Source organism: Scyliorhinus torazame, chromosome 2 (genome assembly GCF_047496885.1).
Source record: "Scyliorhinus torazame isolate Kashiwa2021f chromosome 2, sScyTor2.1, whole genome shotgun sequence".
In the NCBI taxonomy this organism is placed as follows: Eukaryota; Metazoa; Chordata; class Chondrichthyes; order Carcharhiniformes; family Scyliorhinidae; genus Scyliorhinus; species Scyliorhinus torazame.
This window is the reverse complement of record NC_092708.1, coordinates 295,735,220-295,752,629: the sequence shown is the minus strand read 5'-3', so window position 1 is coordinate 295,752,629 and position 17,410 is coordinate 295,735,220. Positions and strand designations below refer to the sequence as shown.

General features: G+C 47.5%; 1 protein-coding gene across 2 annotated transcripts in view; it reads left to right on the top strand.

The window, feature by feature from the left end:
- Positions 1-402: 402 nt before the first annotated feature.
- sptssa (serine palmitoyltransferase, small subunit A) overlaps positions 403-17,410 on the top strand; it is a 43,766-nt gene continuing 26,758 nt past the window's right edge. Inside the window, exon 1 of one of the 2 annotated variants that reach the window (XM_072488585.1) lies at positions 403-557. The gene's annotated coding sequence lies outside the window, so the exon portion shown is untranslated. Of the gene's footprint in view, positions 572-17,410 lie in introns of both variants that reach the window. The other variant, XM_072488594.1, reaches the window with a different exon arrangement.

Genomic DNA, 17,410 nt, shown 5'->3' with positions numbered 1-17,410 from the left:
AGACGGACTGACTCCGGATCAGAGGCGGCTGACGGACTGACTCCGGATCAGAGGCGGCTGACGGACTGACTCCGGATCAGAGGCGGCTGACGGACTGACTCCGTATCAGAGGCGGCTGACGGACTGACTCCGGATCAGAGGCAGCTGACGGACTGACTCCGGATCAGTGGCGGCTGACGGACTGACTCCGATCAGAGGCGGCTGACAGACTGACTCCGGATCAGAGGCGGCTGACAGACTGACTCCGGATCAGAGGCGGCTGACAGACTGACTCCGGATCAGAGGCGGCTGACGGACTGACTCCGTATCAGAGGCGGCTGACGGACTGACTCCGGATCAGAGGCAGCTGACGGACTGACTCCGGATCAGAGGCGGCTGACAGACTGACTCCGATCAGAGGCGGCTGACAGACTGACTCCGGATCAGAGGCGGCTGACGGACTGACTCCGGATCAGAGGCGGCGCTGTGAGCGGGATCCGGAGCCGGTCTTCAGGGCGGAAAGGAGCGGTTGGTTTGGCGCCGCTCGGATCGGGAGACGGCAGTGGCGGCGGGACGGGGTAATTCATGTCGGGTGTGTTTTCTCGGCTGCCCGGTTACAGGCTGTGTGTCGGGGCGGCCACATTGGGCGGCATCCGGGTCAGGCGGCGGCTTCGAGCCGCGGGTGGGGCCCGGCAGCCCCGTCAGCGGAACTCCGAGGCTTCACCCGGAGCTGGGGGCCACAGCGACCCCCCCCCCCCCCCCCCCGGTCAGACTGCCCCCCCCCCCCCGGTCAGACTGCCCCCCCCCCCCCCGGTCAGACTGCCCCCCCCCCCCCCCCCGGTCAGACTGCCCCCCCCCCCCCCCGGTCAGACTGCCCCCCCCCCCCCCCCGGTCAGACTGCCCCCCCCCCCCCCCCGGTCAGACTGCCCCCCCCCCCCCGGTCAGACTGCCCCCCCCCGGTCAGACTGCCCCCCCCCCCCCCCGGTCAGACTGCCCCCCCCCCCCCGGTCAGACTGCCCCCCCCCCCCGGTCAGACTGCCCCCCCCCCCCGGTCAGACTGCCCCCCCCCCGGTCAGACTGCCCCCCCCCCCCCCCCCCGGTCAGACTGCCCCCCCCCCCCCCCCGGTCAGACTGCCCCCCCCGGTCAGACTGCCCCCCCCCCCCCCCCGGTCAGACTGCCCCCCCCCCCCCCCCCGGTCAGACTGCCCCCCCCCCGGTCAGAATGCCCCCCCCCCCGGTCAGACTGCCCCCCCCCCCCCACCCCCGGTCAGACTGCCCCCCCCCCCCCCCCGGTCAGACTGCTGCCCCCCCCCCCCCCACCCGGTCAGACTGCCCCCCCCCGGTCAGACTGCCCCCCCCCCCCCCCCCCCGGTCAGACTGCCCCCCCCCCCCCCCCCCCCCGGTCAGACTGCCCCCCCCCCCCCCCCCGGTCAGACTGCCCCCCCCCCCGGTCAGACTGCCCCCCCCCCCCCGGTCAGACTGCCCCCCCCCCCACCCGGTCAGACTGCCCCCCCCAAACCCGGTCAGACTGCCCCCCCCCCCCCAACCCGGTCAGACTGCCCCCCCCCCCCCAACCCGGTCAGACTGCCCCCCCCCCCCCACCCGGTCAGACTGCCCCCCCCCCCACCCGGTCAGACTGCCCCCCCCCCCCCCCCCGGTCGGACTGCCCCCCCCCCCCCCCGGTCGGACTGCCCCCCCCCCCCCCCGGTCGGACTGCCCCCCCCCCCCCCGGTCGGACTGCCCCCCCCCCCCGGTCGGACTGCCCCCCCCCCCCCCCCCCCCGGTCAGACTGCTGCCCCCCCCCCCCCCCCCCCTGTCAGACTGCTGCCCCCCCCCCCCCGGTCAGACTGGCCCCCCCGGTCAGCCTGCTGCCCCCCCCCCCCCCCCCCCGGTCAGACTGCTGCCCCCCCCCCCCCCCCCCGGTCAGACTGCTGCCCCCTCCCCCCCCCCCCTGGTCAGACTGCCCCCCCTCCACCCCCCCGGTCAGACTGCCCCCCCTCCACCCCCCCGGTCAGACTGCCCCCCCCATCTCCCCCCCGGTCAGACTGCCCCTCCCTCCCTCCCCCCCTCCCCCATCCCCCCCCGGTCAGACTGCCCCCCCTACCCCCCCCCATCCCCCCCGGTCAGACTGCCCTCCCTCCCCCCCCCGGTCAGACTGCTCCCCCCCTCCCCCCCCGGTCAGACTGCCCCCCCCCCGGGTCAGACTGCCCCCTGCCCCCCCCCCCCGGGTCAGACTGCCCCCCCCGGGTCAGACTGCCCCCCCCCCACCGGTCAGACTGCCCCCCCCCCCCGGGGTCAGACTCCCCCCCCCCCCTCCCCCCCCCGGTCAGACCCTCCCTCCCCCCCCCCCGGTCAGACTCCCTCCCCCCCCCCCCCGGTCAGACCCCCCCCCCCGGTCAGACTCCCCCCCCCCCCCCGGGTCAGACTCCCCCTCCCCCCCCCCCCCCCCCCCCCGGTCAGACTCCCCCCCCCCCCCCCACACTGTCAGTCTGCCCCCCCCCAGTCAGTCTGCCTGCCCCCCCCCCCCCCCAGTCAGTCTGCCTGCCCCTCCCCCACGGGGTCACACTGCTCCTATCCTCTCCCCCTCTGTGTGTGTGTGTGTGTCTGTCTCTCTCTCTCTGTTTGATGTCGAGCTGTGGTTGTCCCCACTCTCCTGGTCTTTATTGCACTTTCCACTCGTTCCTGGGCCGCAGTTCATTTTTGGGGATGCAATGTGAAGGAGTTTCTCCTCATCCAGATGACTGAGCCTCATGTTGCTCAGTGGTTTCCTGCCGGCAACTTCTGCGGATTTGTACTGTAGTGTTTTGGAGTTGTGACACTCTCCGAGGACTAGCGAGCTCTCGTTTCAGTCATTTACTCTAAACTTGTTCTGTCACTTTACATTTTAGTAACCTTCCCTACGGTCATTTTGATAAATCGATGTTTTATTTTAAGGGCGAGCTAAATTTCTGATTTAAACCTGAACTCAATCAATGAATACTTTTGCACAGATGTGTGAGGAGTACCTTAACATACGTGTCTAAAATAGTCAATATTGAATAGCAGCTTTTTATGTGGTCATCGTTAGATGTAAGGTCTGATGAGATTCTTTTCGAGTAAAAAAAATCATTTTTCAGTGAAAATAATTGATTTCCATGTGTATCAGAATGGTTTGAAGAGGCAATAAATGGATGATCACTCAGATTTCAAGTGCTGTGGAGCAGGCTTTGCCAAACTCGGGGGGGGGGGGGAGGGGGCGGAGAAGGGGGGAGCGACTCGGGGGGGGGGGGGGGGAGGGGGCGGAGAAGGGGGGGGCGACTCGGGGGGGGGGGGGGAGGGGGCGGAGAAGGGGGGCGACCCGAGGGTGGGTCACGAGCGGGTGTCGGGAGGGTCGCAGAGCCGTCCATCACGGCGCTCCCAATCGTGCAAATCCACGCGCAACAGCCGACTTTGAACTATGCTGGCTGCGAGCGGCCTTGAAAATGGCCAGGAACATAGAAAAATAATTTGTCTGCACTGCACATCCATGCCCGATCATCGGTTCGCATGCGCAAAACTATGTGCATGCGCACTGATGATCGGGCACGCATGCACAGTGTGGCCGCATTTTTTTTTACAAGTTCGGGGGAACCAAAGGGACCATTGGGGCCAAAGGGACCCAAAACCAATTTGTCCATTTTTGTCAGCACCAAACAAGGTAAGAAAAAATGGTGGGTTGCGCAGGTCAGCCAGCATGGGCTGCGAAGGTCGGGCAGCGTGGGCCACGAAGGTCGGCCGGGTTGGGTTTGCCGGTTGGTAAAAATGGGTCCCCGGAAAACAAGTTTGAAAAACACTGCATGATGTGTAGCCAGCAGACCTGAATTCTATTTCACATTGTCTCACTTGATGCACAGTGACGAAAGGATTTCTGCAATTATTTAAAATTTCTTAGGAACAAAAGAACTGCCTGTGTTTTTATAATACGTTTATAAAATGTTCAGGTGTTTCAAGGAATTGAGGACTTAATACACTTGCCATTCATGACATGTGTTTGGAAGTCGGATCCAAGTTATGCCAGCACTTTTGCCAGCAAGGTAATGGGCATAAAGCATGCAGTTAAAACACACTTCAAAGAAAGAGTGAAAGAAATATGTAAAACTTGCTTATAAACATTTAGAACAACATTTTAAATATCAATTTATTTAATTGGTATTTTAGAGATTGATGTGTGACTTGAATTTATGCCAAAAGAGGAAATATGAATTAGATACGTAATAACAACTCTTAAAACAGATCCTAATAAATTTCATAAACTAATATTTATGAAGTTCATGCTACTTAAGTTTAGTGATTAGAGGATTTTAGATATGCTTGTGGGCGACACGGTGGTGCAGTGGATAGCACTATTGTCCACGGCGCTGAGGATCCGGGTTCCATCCCGGCTGTGGGTCACTGTCTGGGTGGAGTTTGCACATTCTCCCCATGTCTGTGTGGGTTTCACCTCCACAACCCAAAAATGTGCAGGTTAGGTGGATTGGCCAAGCTAAATTGCCCCTTAATTGGAAAAAAAATAATTGGGTACTCTAAATTTATTTTTTAAAAAGATAGCTTGTGTGCTGCAGTACTGCTGGCTTTGCACAGTGCGATCCAACAGCCATGGATGTTTCTTATGCATCAATGAAGTAATTGCAGGTAATTCTAATGTGACAAAATAAGAGTAACCAGCTATGACGGATGCCAAATTACGGAGGGAGTTCTCCTAGGCGGAGACAGCTAAAATTGTTGGGTGTGTGACTCTTACAAACTGAATGGGCATTCAGTTTCATAGAGTGCAGCCTTTAAACATAACCTTGTGTTTGTAAATTTTATAAAGCTTAATTATTTGTTAGGTTTTTATTTCCGAGCTCATTGAATTGTAGAATTATACAACATGGATGAATAAGGCCATTTACTCTATTAGACATGAGCTTGCTCTTTGCTTGAACTGTCCAATTAGTCATGCTCTCCTGGAGATTTCTTTGCAATGATCTTCCCTTTAAGTATTTCTCCAATTCCTTTTGAAAGTTACTATGAATCATCTCTCACCACCCTCTAAGACAATGCATTCCAGATTGCAACATCTTGCTGCATTTCCAGAAAATAGTTTCCTAACGTCACCTTCAGTTCTTTTGCTGATTACGTTAGTGACCTTTAAGACCAGTGTCTTCTTATTTATTCCACCTTTTGATTTACTATTCCTTTGATTTTGAACACGGTAAAAAGTCTTACAACACCAGGTTAAAGTCCAACAGATTTGTTTCAAATCACGAGCTTTCGGAGCACTGCTCCTTCTTCAGGTCAATGGAAAGATAGGTTCCAGAAACATTTATATAGACCAAAGTCAAAGATGCATTACGATACTTTGAATGCGAGCTTTTGCAGGTAATTAAGTCTTTACAGAGCCAGAGAGAGGGGTAACCCCAGGTTAAAGAGGTGTGAATTGTCTCAAGCCAGGACAGTTGGTAGGATTTTGCAAGCCCAGGCCAGATGGTTGGGGGTGAATGTATTGCGACTTGAATCCAAGGTCCCGGTTGAGGCTGTACTCATGTGTGTGGAATTTGGCTATAAGTTTATGCTCTGCAATTCTGCGTTGTCGCGCATCCTGAAGGCCGCCTTACCCGAAGATCAGAGGCTGAATGCCCTTGACTGCTGAAGTGTTCCCCGACTGGAAGGGAACATTCCTGCCTGGCGATTGTCACGTGATGTCCGTTCAAATCAAAATTTTGATTTTGAACACTTCTGTTAAATTTCTTCCCTGATTTCAGGAGAACAGGCCTATCAACTCTAGTATCTCTATAAAACTGAAATCTATCTGTTCTGATACCCATCCAGTAAGTCGCTTCTGAATCCTTTCTAATTTATTGTGTGCTCAATTCTGGGCATCGCATTCTTAACCTGTGATGCTCAGAATTGAGCACACTCTAGCTGTGGCCTAATCTGTGATTTATAGAGGTTTAGAATAAGTTTTTCTTTACTCAATGCCGCTATTAAAAACGCCACGCATCCCATGTACGCATTCCTGTACTGGCCTTCCCGAACAGGCGCCGGAATGTGGCGACTAGGGGCTTTTCACAGTAACTTAATTGAAGCCTACTTGTGACAATAAGTGATTATTATATTATGTGATATTTTTGAACAACGACCTGAACTTGTCCTGCTACCTTAAAAGATTTATGTGTGGGCAGCATGGTGGCACAGTGGTTAGTATTGCTGCCTACGGCACTGAGGAACCGAGTTCGAATCCTGGCCCTGGGTCACTGTCTGTGTGGAGTTTGCACATTCTCCCTGTGTCTGCATGGGTTTCACCCCCACAACCCAAAGATGTGCAGGGTAGGTGGATTGGCCACACTAAATTGCCCCTTAATTGGAAAAAAATAATTGGGTACTCTAAATTTAAAACAAAAAAGATTTATGTGCGTACAGCCCAGGTCTTTATTTTGCACCCTTTTAAAATTGTACTGTTTACTTTACATTACTGTTCTTTATTTTCGTGACCAAAATCTGTTATTTCATCCTTAAATTTCATCTGCCTTGTGTTTACCCATTTCCCTACCTGGTCTCCTTGTTGCTATCTTCATTGTTTACTACATATTCAGGTTTTGTGCCATTTGTGCAAATTTTGAAATTATTTACTGCATACCCAAGTCCAGGTTAATTATTGAAAGGAGCAGAGGTTCTAATACTGATCCCTGGGGACCATCACCATGCTTTCCATTTGATAAACAACTGTTCACCACTGCTATCTCCTCTTTTGTCCCAAGGCCAATGCTAGGGCTGTGAATATGATTTTCAAAGAATGTGTCACAGGGAGGGTTCAAGTAAAAGGAGGTTTTGAAAGTTCAAGATAATTAAACCGTGTAGCAAGGGACAGACAACTTAAAAATAATGGACCATATAAAATATGCAAGTAAAAAAGTTAAATTAAAAAAACTCTTGTGCATTTGTATTGCAATAAGACAGAGGAATTAGTGGTACAAGTAGAGATAAATTGTTTAGATCTATTTGCATTGTAGATAAATAGTTACAAGGTGGCCACGGTTGCAAAACAATTTATAATAATAATCTTTAATATTGTCACAAGTAGGCTTACATTAACACTGCAATGAAGCTAGTCTCAAACATTTTGCAGGGTTCACAACATTTCAAAAAGACGAGGGGAAAAGGAGGAGGAGTAGCCTGATAAAGGATTATTTAAGGACAGTAGAGAGAAATCATCTTTGATCAAAAAGTGGATCAGGGTGGCGGTAATGAATGACAAGAGTCAGAAATGCTATAGGCAATAGTTTTTATATCCATAATAGATATACCACTGTGCAGTGCATTGAGCAAGAAATTATTGGAGATTGCAACAAAGGCAGTGTAATAATTTTAGGGGACTTTAATCTTCATGCTGGCGGGACCACTTTAATTGGTGGGAGTTTTGTGTAATTAAATAGGGCTAAGTTTATTTTAGACCTATTGTTGTCATGAAGCAGGGTTAATTAGTAATCTAATCTAAAAGATCCACTAGGGAAAAAAAGTGATGGTACAAAATCCAAACTAGGTTTGAAAGCGACATACTCCAATCACAAACAAGAATCTTTTAATTTAAACTTAAACAAAACCATTTACCTAGGTATGAGAGGAAAGTTGCTCATGATTTGGGTAAGTAGATTTAAAAGCAAGGTGGTAAATGAACAATTGGAAACACTTAAAGAAAAAATGTATAACTTTCAACAAATATATATTGCATTGAAAAACCAAGACTCAGCAAGAAAGATCCATCTGACACTTATTAAGAAGATTAAGGATAGTATTAGACTAAAAGAAGAGAGCATAAGAATATAAGAACGAGGAGCAGAAATAGGCCACCTGGCCCTTCGAGTTTGCTCTGCCATTCAATTCGATCATGGCAGATCTTTTGTGGACTCAGCTCCATTTCCCCATCCAAACACCATAACCCTTTATTCCTTTATTCTTCAAAAAACTATCTATCTTTATCTTGAAAACATTTAATGAAGGAGCCTTAATTGCTTCACTGGGCAGGGAATTCCATTGATTCACAATCCTTTGGGTGAAGAAGTTCCTCCTAAACTCAGTCCTAAATCTACTTCCCCTTATTTTGAGGCTATGCGCCCTAGTTCTGCTTTCATCCACCAGGGGAAACAACCTCCCTGCATCTATCCTATCTATTCCCTTCATAATTTTATATGTGTCTATAAGATCCCCCGGATTCTTCTAAATTCCAACGAGTACAGTCTCAGTTGTAGCCACGTAAAATGGCTGCGTCCCAATTAATTTGGCCAAAACCCGATTTGAAATGGCTAACCGGAAAGGCTGCTGGGAAAAGCAGGTAACAAGACAGAAATGGACAGCTGCAGACAGAATAGCATATTCGGCTCTGGGGAAGTTGGCCCAGATCGATACTCTGGGCTATTAACAGCCCATCCATCCAGACATCTGCAGTGTAATCAGCTATCCCCGGGAACAATTGCAACATATTAGCAATTGAATACCGGGCCAGACCTGTCGGCGCCTGCAGTGGCCGAAACAAAGGCAGGTGAACGACCACCCCCCCGATCGGGGAATCGCCTCGCAATTGGACATATCGAATCCAGTGATTGGGAACAAGTCCAATCACTTGGGACTCTGGGTCAAGGGCCGCCCCGAGAGGCGGGAAGCCCCTGGGCCCTATAAAGTGAGGGGCCAAGTTCAGATCGCTCTCTCTCCCTTCTTCGCCTGCTCGAGACCTCTGCAAGAACAGCAACCGGCAACCGTAAGTTTGAGTCCAGCGATCGCTATCTGATAAAGACTCCTAGCCATCGACCTGTAGCAGCCTTTTGAATCCCGTGGGCCAGATCCGATTGGATAAGCCTTTCGTTTCCCTGACCTGGTGGGCTCTTCCTAAAGTTAAGTATTGGCCAGTAGTGATAGGTTTATTATACAGATAGTAGGATTATTGTGTAAACATTACTTGTATATAATAAATGACCGTTGATTTCAATCTTACTAAGCGGTGTGCTGACTTATTAATCATAACTTGAACTTGAACCACGTGGCGGTATCAGAAAGACACCTGGCGACTCGTGAGCAAAGGTGACGTAATCAGAGCTAATAAACTAAGGCTAAAAAGAGCAACACAGTCTACTCAACCTCTCCTCGCAATCCAACCTCCTCAACCCTGGGATTAACCTAATGAATCTCCTCTGCACACCCTTCAGCGCCAGTACGCTCTTTCTCAGGTAAGGAGACCAAAGCTGAACACAATTTGGGCAGCACGGTAGCCTTGTGGATAGCACAATTGCTTCACAGCTCCAGGGTCTCAGGTTCGATTCCGGCTTGGGTCACTGTCTGTGCGGAGTCTGCACATCCTCCCCGTGTGTGCGTGGGTTTCCTCCGGGTGCTCCGGTTTCCTCCCACAGTCCAAAGATGTGCAGGTTAGGTGGATTGGCCATGATAAATTGCCCTTAGTGTCCAAAATTGCCCTTAGTGTTGGGTGGGGTTACTGGGTTATGGGGATAGGGTGGAGGTGTTGACCTTGGGTAGGGTGCTCTTTCCAAGAGCCGGTGCTTACTCGATGGGCCGAATGGCCTCCTTCTGCACTGTAAATTCTATGATATTCACAATACTCCAGGTATCGCCTCACTACCACCTTATACAGTAGCAGCAAAACCTCCCTAGTCTTAAACTCCATCCGTCTAGCAATGAAGGACAAAACTACATTTGCATTCTTAATCGCCTGAAAACCAACTTTCTGTGACTCATGCACTAGGACACCCAGGTCCCTTGGCACAGCAGCACTACTTTACCCTTAACGTCTTGCATCATTATCTTATGCAGCAACCTTTTGTGTGGCACCTTGTCAAAGGCTTTCTGGAAATCCAGATATAATCTGTTGGCTCCCCGTTGTCTACCGCACTGATAATGTCCTCTCAAAATTCCACTAAATTAGTTAGGCACGATCTGCCCTATATGAATCCATGCTGCGTCTGTCCAATGGGTCGATTTCCATCCAGATGACTCACTATTTCCTCCTTGATGATAGATTCCAGCATCTTCCCGATTACCAAAGTTAAGCTAACTGGCCTATAATTACCCGCTTTCAGCCTACCTCCTCTTTTAAACAGTGGTGTCACGTTTTCTAATTTCCAATCCGCCGGGACCACCCCAGAGTCTAGTGAATTTTTGGTAAATTATCACTAGCACATTTGCAATTTTCCTCGCCATCTCTTTTAGTACCCTGGGATATATTTCATCAGGACCAGGAGACTTGTCTACCTTTAGCCCCATTAGCTTGCCCAACACTACCTCCTTCGTGATAACAATCCTCTCAAGGTCCTCACCTGTCGTAGCCTCATTTCTATCAGTCACTGGCATCTTATTTGAGGTCCTCGCCTGTCAAAGTTAAGAGGCTTAACTTTGCAAAGAATGGTAGTAAGTCTGAGGATTGGGAGTTTTTGAAATCAGCAAAGGGCCACCAAAAATTGATTTTAAAAGGGGAAAAGTAGAACACGAGAGAGAACCTGCTAAGAATATAGAAGCAGATTCTAAGAATTTAGGAAGAGAATATCTAAAGTAAATGCTGGTTCCTTAGAAACTGAGATTGGAGAAATTATCACGGTGAATGAGGAAATGGCGGAGACGTTGAAGAACGTTGGGGCATAGTGAAAATTTCACTGAACTAATAATCCTGAGACCCAGGGGACTTGGTTCAAATTTCACCATGGCAGTTGGTCGAATTTAAATTCAGTTAATTTTTTAAAAATCTGGAATTGAAAGCCAGTCTCAGTAATGGTAACCATTAAACTATTATAGATTGTTCTAAAATCTCAATTGGTTCACTGATGTGCTTCAGGGAAGTATTTCTGCTATCCTTACCTCACCAGGCTTACATGATCCACAGAATCCAGACCAACAGAAATGTGGTTGATTCTTAACTGCCCTCCCAAATGGTCTAGTAAGCCACTAATTTCCAGAGTAATTAGGGATGGGCAACAAATGCAGATACCCACATCCCACCAAATATATATTTTTTAATGGGCCTGTTGTCACAGTAGAAGACACAATTAGATACCAGAAGTGGAGGGCAACCAAGCGGCTAATAAGCGTGAGGAAGATAAGATAATTAATATCAGTAGAGATTTAAAAAATTAAAGAAACTTCTGACCAGGGGTGGCACGTGGCGCAGTGGTTAGCATTGGGACTGCTGCGCTGACAACCCGGGTTCAAATCCCGGCCCTGGGTCACTGTCCGTGTGGAGTTTGCACATTTTCCCTGTGTCTGCGTGGGTTTCATCCCCACAACCCAAAGATGTGCAGGTTAGGTAGATTGGCCACGCTAAATTGCCGCTTAATTGGAAAAGAAAAATAATTGGGTACTCTAAATTTATAAATAGAAAAATAAGACCAATCCCTAAGACCCGATTGTCTACATTCTAGGTTTCTAGTAGAGATAGCTACAGAGATAGTAGATGCGCTGGCTTTGATTTTACAGAATTCCCTATTCTAGAAGGTTCTCAGCAAATTGAAGCAACTGTAACACCGCTATTCAAAAAGGGAGAGAAAAAACAAGGGACTACAGACTAGCTTGACATCAATCGTTGGGAAAGTGCTGGAATTGATTATTAAGGAAGTTTGAACAATGTACTTATGATCAGGCAGGGGCAGAGTCAATGTGGCTTTACGGAAGGGAAATTGTGTTTATCGATTTTCTTAGAGATTTTTAAGCATGTAACTCGTATAGTAGATGTATATACTTGGAATTTCCAAAAGGTTTTTGATGAGGTGCCGCACCAAGGATCACGGAATTGAGCGTAGCAACGATAGAGGATTGGTTGATGGGCAGGAAGCTGAAAGTAAGGATAAATGGGACATTCTCAGGTTGACAGGCTGTGACTAGTGGATGTTGTAAGAATCTGTGCTGGAGCCTCACCTAGTTACAATCTACATTAGTGACTTTGGAGAAAATGACCAAAAGTAATGTACCTAAGTTGCTGGAGATACAATTGAGATGGGAATGTAAGCTGTGAGGGGGAAAGCGGCTGCAAAAAGATATGGACATGTTAAGTTAGTGGGAATGTAAATGGAATATAATGCGTTATTCACTTTGATTGTGAGAATTGAAAAGCAGAATATTTTTTAAGGCACGGAAACGTTGATATTCAGAGGGACTTGGATGAACTTTACAAAGAAGACAAAGTCAGAGTGCAAGTGTGACAAGCAAATTAGGAAGGCAAATAGTATGTGGGGCTTTATTGCAAGAGGATTGGAGTACAAGAGTTTTGCAACAATTGTACATGGCTTGGGTGAGACCACAACTGGAATCCCATGTGCAGTTTTGGTCTCCATATAGAACCACAGAAAAGATATGGTGCAGGAAGAGGCCATTCATTCTATGTGCATCTGCTGGCCAAAATAGAGAAAAAAGAAACTAGCTGCTCATTTTAATCCCATTTTCCAGCACCTGGCCATAATCTTGAAGGTTACAGCACTTCAAATGCCTATCCAGGTAACTTTTAAATGAATTGAATGTTTCTGCTTCAACCACCAATTCCATACGCACCACCCTCTGGGTAAAAAGGTTTCTCCTCATGCCCCCTCTAATTCCACTAATCACATTAAATCTGTTCGCCCCTCAACTAGCGGAAACAAGTCTTTCCTGTCTTAGTCCATCATAATCTTGTACACTTCAATTAGATCACCCCGTAGCCTTCTCTATTCGAAGGATAACAAACCTAGCCCTTGCCTATCCAATCTCTCCTCATAGCAGCAATTTTCAAGCCCTGGCAGCATTCTTGTAAATCTCCTCTGCGCTCTCTCCGAGAGCAGTTATGTCCTTCCTGCAATATGGTGACTAGAACTGTACACACAACACCCGGCCTGAGGCCTAACCAGCCTTTTATACCGTTCCATCATTACATCCCTTTTTAGTATTCAATACCTTGCCCATTAAAGGAAAGCGTTCTATTTGCTTTCTTGACCACCTGTCCTGCCACCTTAAAGGACCTGTGGACAAGTACTCCAAGGCCTCTCACTTTCTCAACCCTCTTAATACCTTCCTGTTTATTAAGTATTCCCTTGCTTCGTTTGCCCTCCCCAAATGCATTACCTCACTTTTGAGGATTGAATTCCATTGGCCACTTCTTTGGCCACTCCGTTGATATGATTCTGGAGTCAATAGCTATGCTCTTCACTATCAATTACACGGCCAAAATTTGTGTCATCTGCAAATTTCCGAATCATGCCACCCACACCCGAATCTAAATCATTAATATGTACCATAAACAGCAAGGCCCCCAACATTTGAGCCCTGTGGAGCACCACTGGAAATGGTTTTTCATTTGCAAAAAACATCCATTGATCCTTTGTTTCCTGATACTGAGCCAATTTTGGTTCCAACCTGCCAGCTTCCATTGTATCCCATGAGAGCTTGCATTTCTGACAGTCTGCCATGTGGGACCTTGTCTGATGGACCTTTGGGCAGCACGGTAGCACAAGTGGCTAGCACTGTGGCTTCACAGCGCCACGGTCCCAGTTTTGATTCCCCGCTGAGTCACAGTCTGTGTGGAGTCTGCGCGTTCTCCCGGTGTCTGCGTGGGTTTCCTCCGGGTGCTCCGGTTTCCTCCCACAGTCCAAAGACGTGCAGGTTAGGTGGATTGGACATGCTTAAATTGCTCTTAGTGTCCAAAAAAGGTTAGGATGGATTATTGGGTTACAGGCATAGGGTGGAAGTGAGGGCTTAAGTGGGTCAGTGCAGATTCGATGGGCTGAATTGCCTCCTTCTGCATTGTATATTCTATGCCTCCCTGAAATCCATATAGACAATATCCACTGCACTACCCTCATCAATCCTCTTTGTTACTTCCTCAAAAGATTCTATTTCTTCCCCTAACAAAACCATGCTGACTGTTCCTGATCAATCTGTGCCTTTCTTATTGATAGTTTATCCTATCTCTCTGAATTGTTTCCAGTAATTTGCCCGCCACTGAAGTCAGATTGACCGGCCTACATTTTTTTGGCATATCCCTCGCACCCATTTTAAACAATGGCACTATGTTCACAGACCTCAAATCACCTGTATGTAACAAGGATTAGAAAATGATCCTCCAAGCACTTGTTATTTCCTCCCTGGCTTCCTTCCAATAGCCAGTGTAGAATACAATCCATCCAGCCTTTTCCCTCAGTACTTTTTCCCTCATTATGCTTCACTCCACCTTTTTAACTAGAATGTCTGAATCATCCTTTTCCTTAGTGAACACAGATACAAAGTATTCATTAAGAATTCTGCCCACGTCTTCTGAATCATCCCACTAGTTACAGTGTGCATCCCTGATAAGCCCTATCTTATCCTTAGTTACTCTCTTGCTCTTCATGGTTTGGTAAAACATCTTGGGATATTTTTTGATTTTACCTGCCAATATTTTTTTAATCCTCTCTTTGCTGTCCTAATATGATAAATGTAGGAATTTCAGATATATTGTGTTACATGTATTTGGCACAGTAAGGGTTAAAAGTCTGGATTAGGGCTTGGATGTAGCTGCTGCAGTAATGTTTTTAAAAACCATGGTTTGAACGACAGCTCGGCATTTTAGCTACAGAGGTGCAATTAAAGCATTGTAAAAAAAATGAAATAATCATTCATTCCAACCATGTATATTGTTTCGCTGAAGTTGGGCTAATGGAATTTTATTATATAAAGAAAGTTTCCTGGGGAGTAGATAATTGGAGACATTGTTTCTCTAATTCTTCTTTAATGGGAGGAACCAGGGGCTGAAGCAGCCAGGTGTTGGGTTTCAGTTTCTGGGGAAAAAAATGCAGTTTAGATTAGGGATGTGAAAAGATGGGCAGTTTTTTGCCAAATGCTGGGAAGTTAAACAGTTGTTTGAGACGGGCAAGAATCTGCAGGCTGGTGCCTGAAGGATCTTTCTCAGTAGATTATCCAAGACCTCTCAATAAAGCAAGTATTCCTGGACTGTGGATTTAAAGTGGATTTTGACTTGGGTTTTGCTCAAGTGGAGATAAAAGATGATAGTTAGGATTTAGGGTCTAATTTTATTAATTTTGAATGAGTAATTGTAAGCAATTTTCTTGTATGATAAAATTATTTTAATCTTTTGTTAGTAATAAAGTTGTCTTAATATACCATATCCCTGTGTATATTTGTGTATGGAATCACTGCTAGAGCGAAGTATCATTTCCTCAGTCTTCCAATTGAATAAAATACTGGGGTTTCTGTTTTGTCTGGTATTCTAGCAAATGTTGGAGTCGGGTACAGGATCATAATACTAATTTACATTTTTGCTTCATCCCTGTACTTTCTATACTCTTCTAGACTTTCTACAGTATTAAATCTTTTGTGATTGTCACAAGCTTTTTTTTTCTGCTCTATCTTGACCTGTATACTTCTAGATAACCAGGGGATCTAGATTTGGTGGTAACACCCTTTTTTCTTTCTGGGGACATAATATCTCCATTGTGCTTGTAGAATTTTGCTTTTGAATGTCTCCCACTCTTTGATACAACCTTTCCTTCTAATAGCTGTATCCAGTTCATCGTTGCCAGCTCATCTCTCAGCTTTGTAAAATTTGTCTTGCCCCAGTTTAAAACTTTTACTTCTCTGTTTTTGTCCTTTTCCATAGTTATGTTAAAACTAACTATATCACAGTCTTACAACACCAGGTTAAAGTCCAACACCCACGCACCCTGGACATACTCTCTTCCACCTTCTTCCGTCAGGAAAAAGATACCAAAGTTTGAGGTCACATACCAACCGACTCAAGAACAGCTTCTTCCCTACTGCCATCAGACTTTTGAATGGATCTACCTCGTATTAAGTTGATCTTTTCTCTACACCTTGCTATAACTGTAACATTATATTCTGCAGTCCCTCCTTCCTTCCCTATGTACGGTATGCATTGTTTGTACAGCATGCAAGAAACAGTACTTTTCACTGTATACTAATACATGTGACAATAAATCAAATCAACGGGTTTGTTTCGAATCACTAGCTTTCGGAGTACGACTCCTTCCTCAGATTCACCTGAGGAAGGAGCAGTGCTCCGAAAGCTAGTGATTCGAAACAAACCTGTTGGACTTTAACCTGGTGTTGTAAGATTTCTTACTGTGCTCACCCCAGTCCCAACGCCGGCATCTCCACAGCATAACTATATTATGGTCACTATCTCCAAAATGGTCCCCTGCTGCTACTTTATCCCCCTGCCCAGATATGTTATGTGCTGGCTAAAGAAAAGGTTCTCTTGAATGCAGTTCATGAATTTTGCACCCACTGCCCTTCACACTGTTCGTATCTTAATTAATATTAGGGTAGTTTAATCCCAACGATTACTGCTCTGTTGTATTTGCACTCCGAAATATGTCTCCGTATTTGCTCTTCTTGCTCCCTTCCACTATTGTGAAGTCACACGGGATCAGGGGTGAGCTGGCAAGATGGATACAGAACTGACTAGGTCATAGAAGGCAGAGAGTAGCAATGGAAGGGTGTTTTTCTGATTGGAGGGCTGTGACTAGTGGTGTTCCGCAGGGATCAGTGCTGGGACCTTTGCTGTTCGTAGTATATATAAATGATTTGGAGGAAAATATATCTGGTCTGATTAGCAAGTTTGCAGGCGGCACAAAGGTTGGTGGAATTGTGGATAGCGATGAGGACTGTCGAGGATACAGCAGGATGTAGATCGTTTGGAGACTTGGGCGGAGAGATGGCAGATGGAGTTTAATCCGGACAAATGTGAGGTAATGCATTTTGGAAGGTCTAATGCAGGTAGGGAATATACAGTGAATGGTAGAACCCTCAAGAGTATTGACAGTCCGAGAGATCTAGGTGTACAGGTCCACAGGTCATTGAAAGGGCCAACACAGGTGGAGAAGGTGGTCAAGAAGGCATACGGCAAGCTTGCCTTCATTGGCCGGGGCTTTGAGTATAAAAATTGGCAAGTCATGTTGCAGTTGTATAGAACCTTAGTTAGGCCACACTTGGAGTATAGTGTTCAATTCTGGTCGCCACACTACCAGAAGGATGTGGAGGCTTTAGAGAGGGTGCAGAAGAGATTTACCAGGATGTTGCCTGGTATGGAGGGCATTAGCTATGAGGAGCGGTTGAATAAACTCAGTTTATTCTCACAGGAACGACGGAGGTTGAGGAGCGACCTGATAGAGGTCTACAAAATTATGAGGGGCATAGACAGAGTGGATAGTCAGAGGCTTTTTCCCAGGGTAGAGGGGTCAATTACTAGGGGTCATAGGTTTAAGGTGAGAGGAGCAAGGTTTAGAGGAGATGTACGAGGCAAGTTTTTTACACCGAGGGTAGTGGGTGCCTGGAACTCACTGCCGGAGGAGCTGGTGGAAGCAGGGACGATAGTGACATTTAAGGGGCATCTTGACAAGTACATGAATAGGATGGGAATAGAGGGATACGGACCCAGGAAGTGTAGAAGATTTTA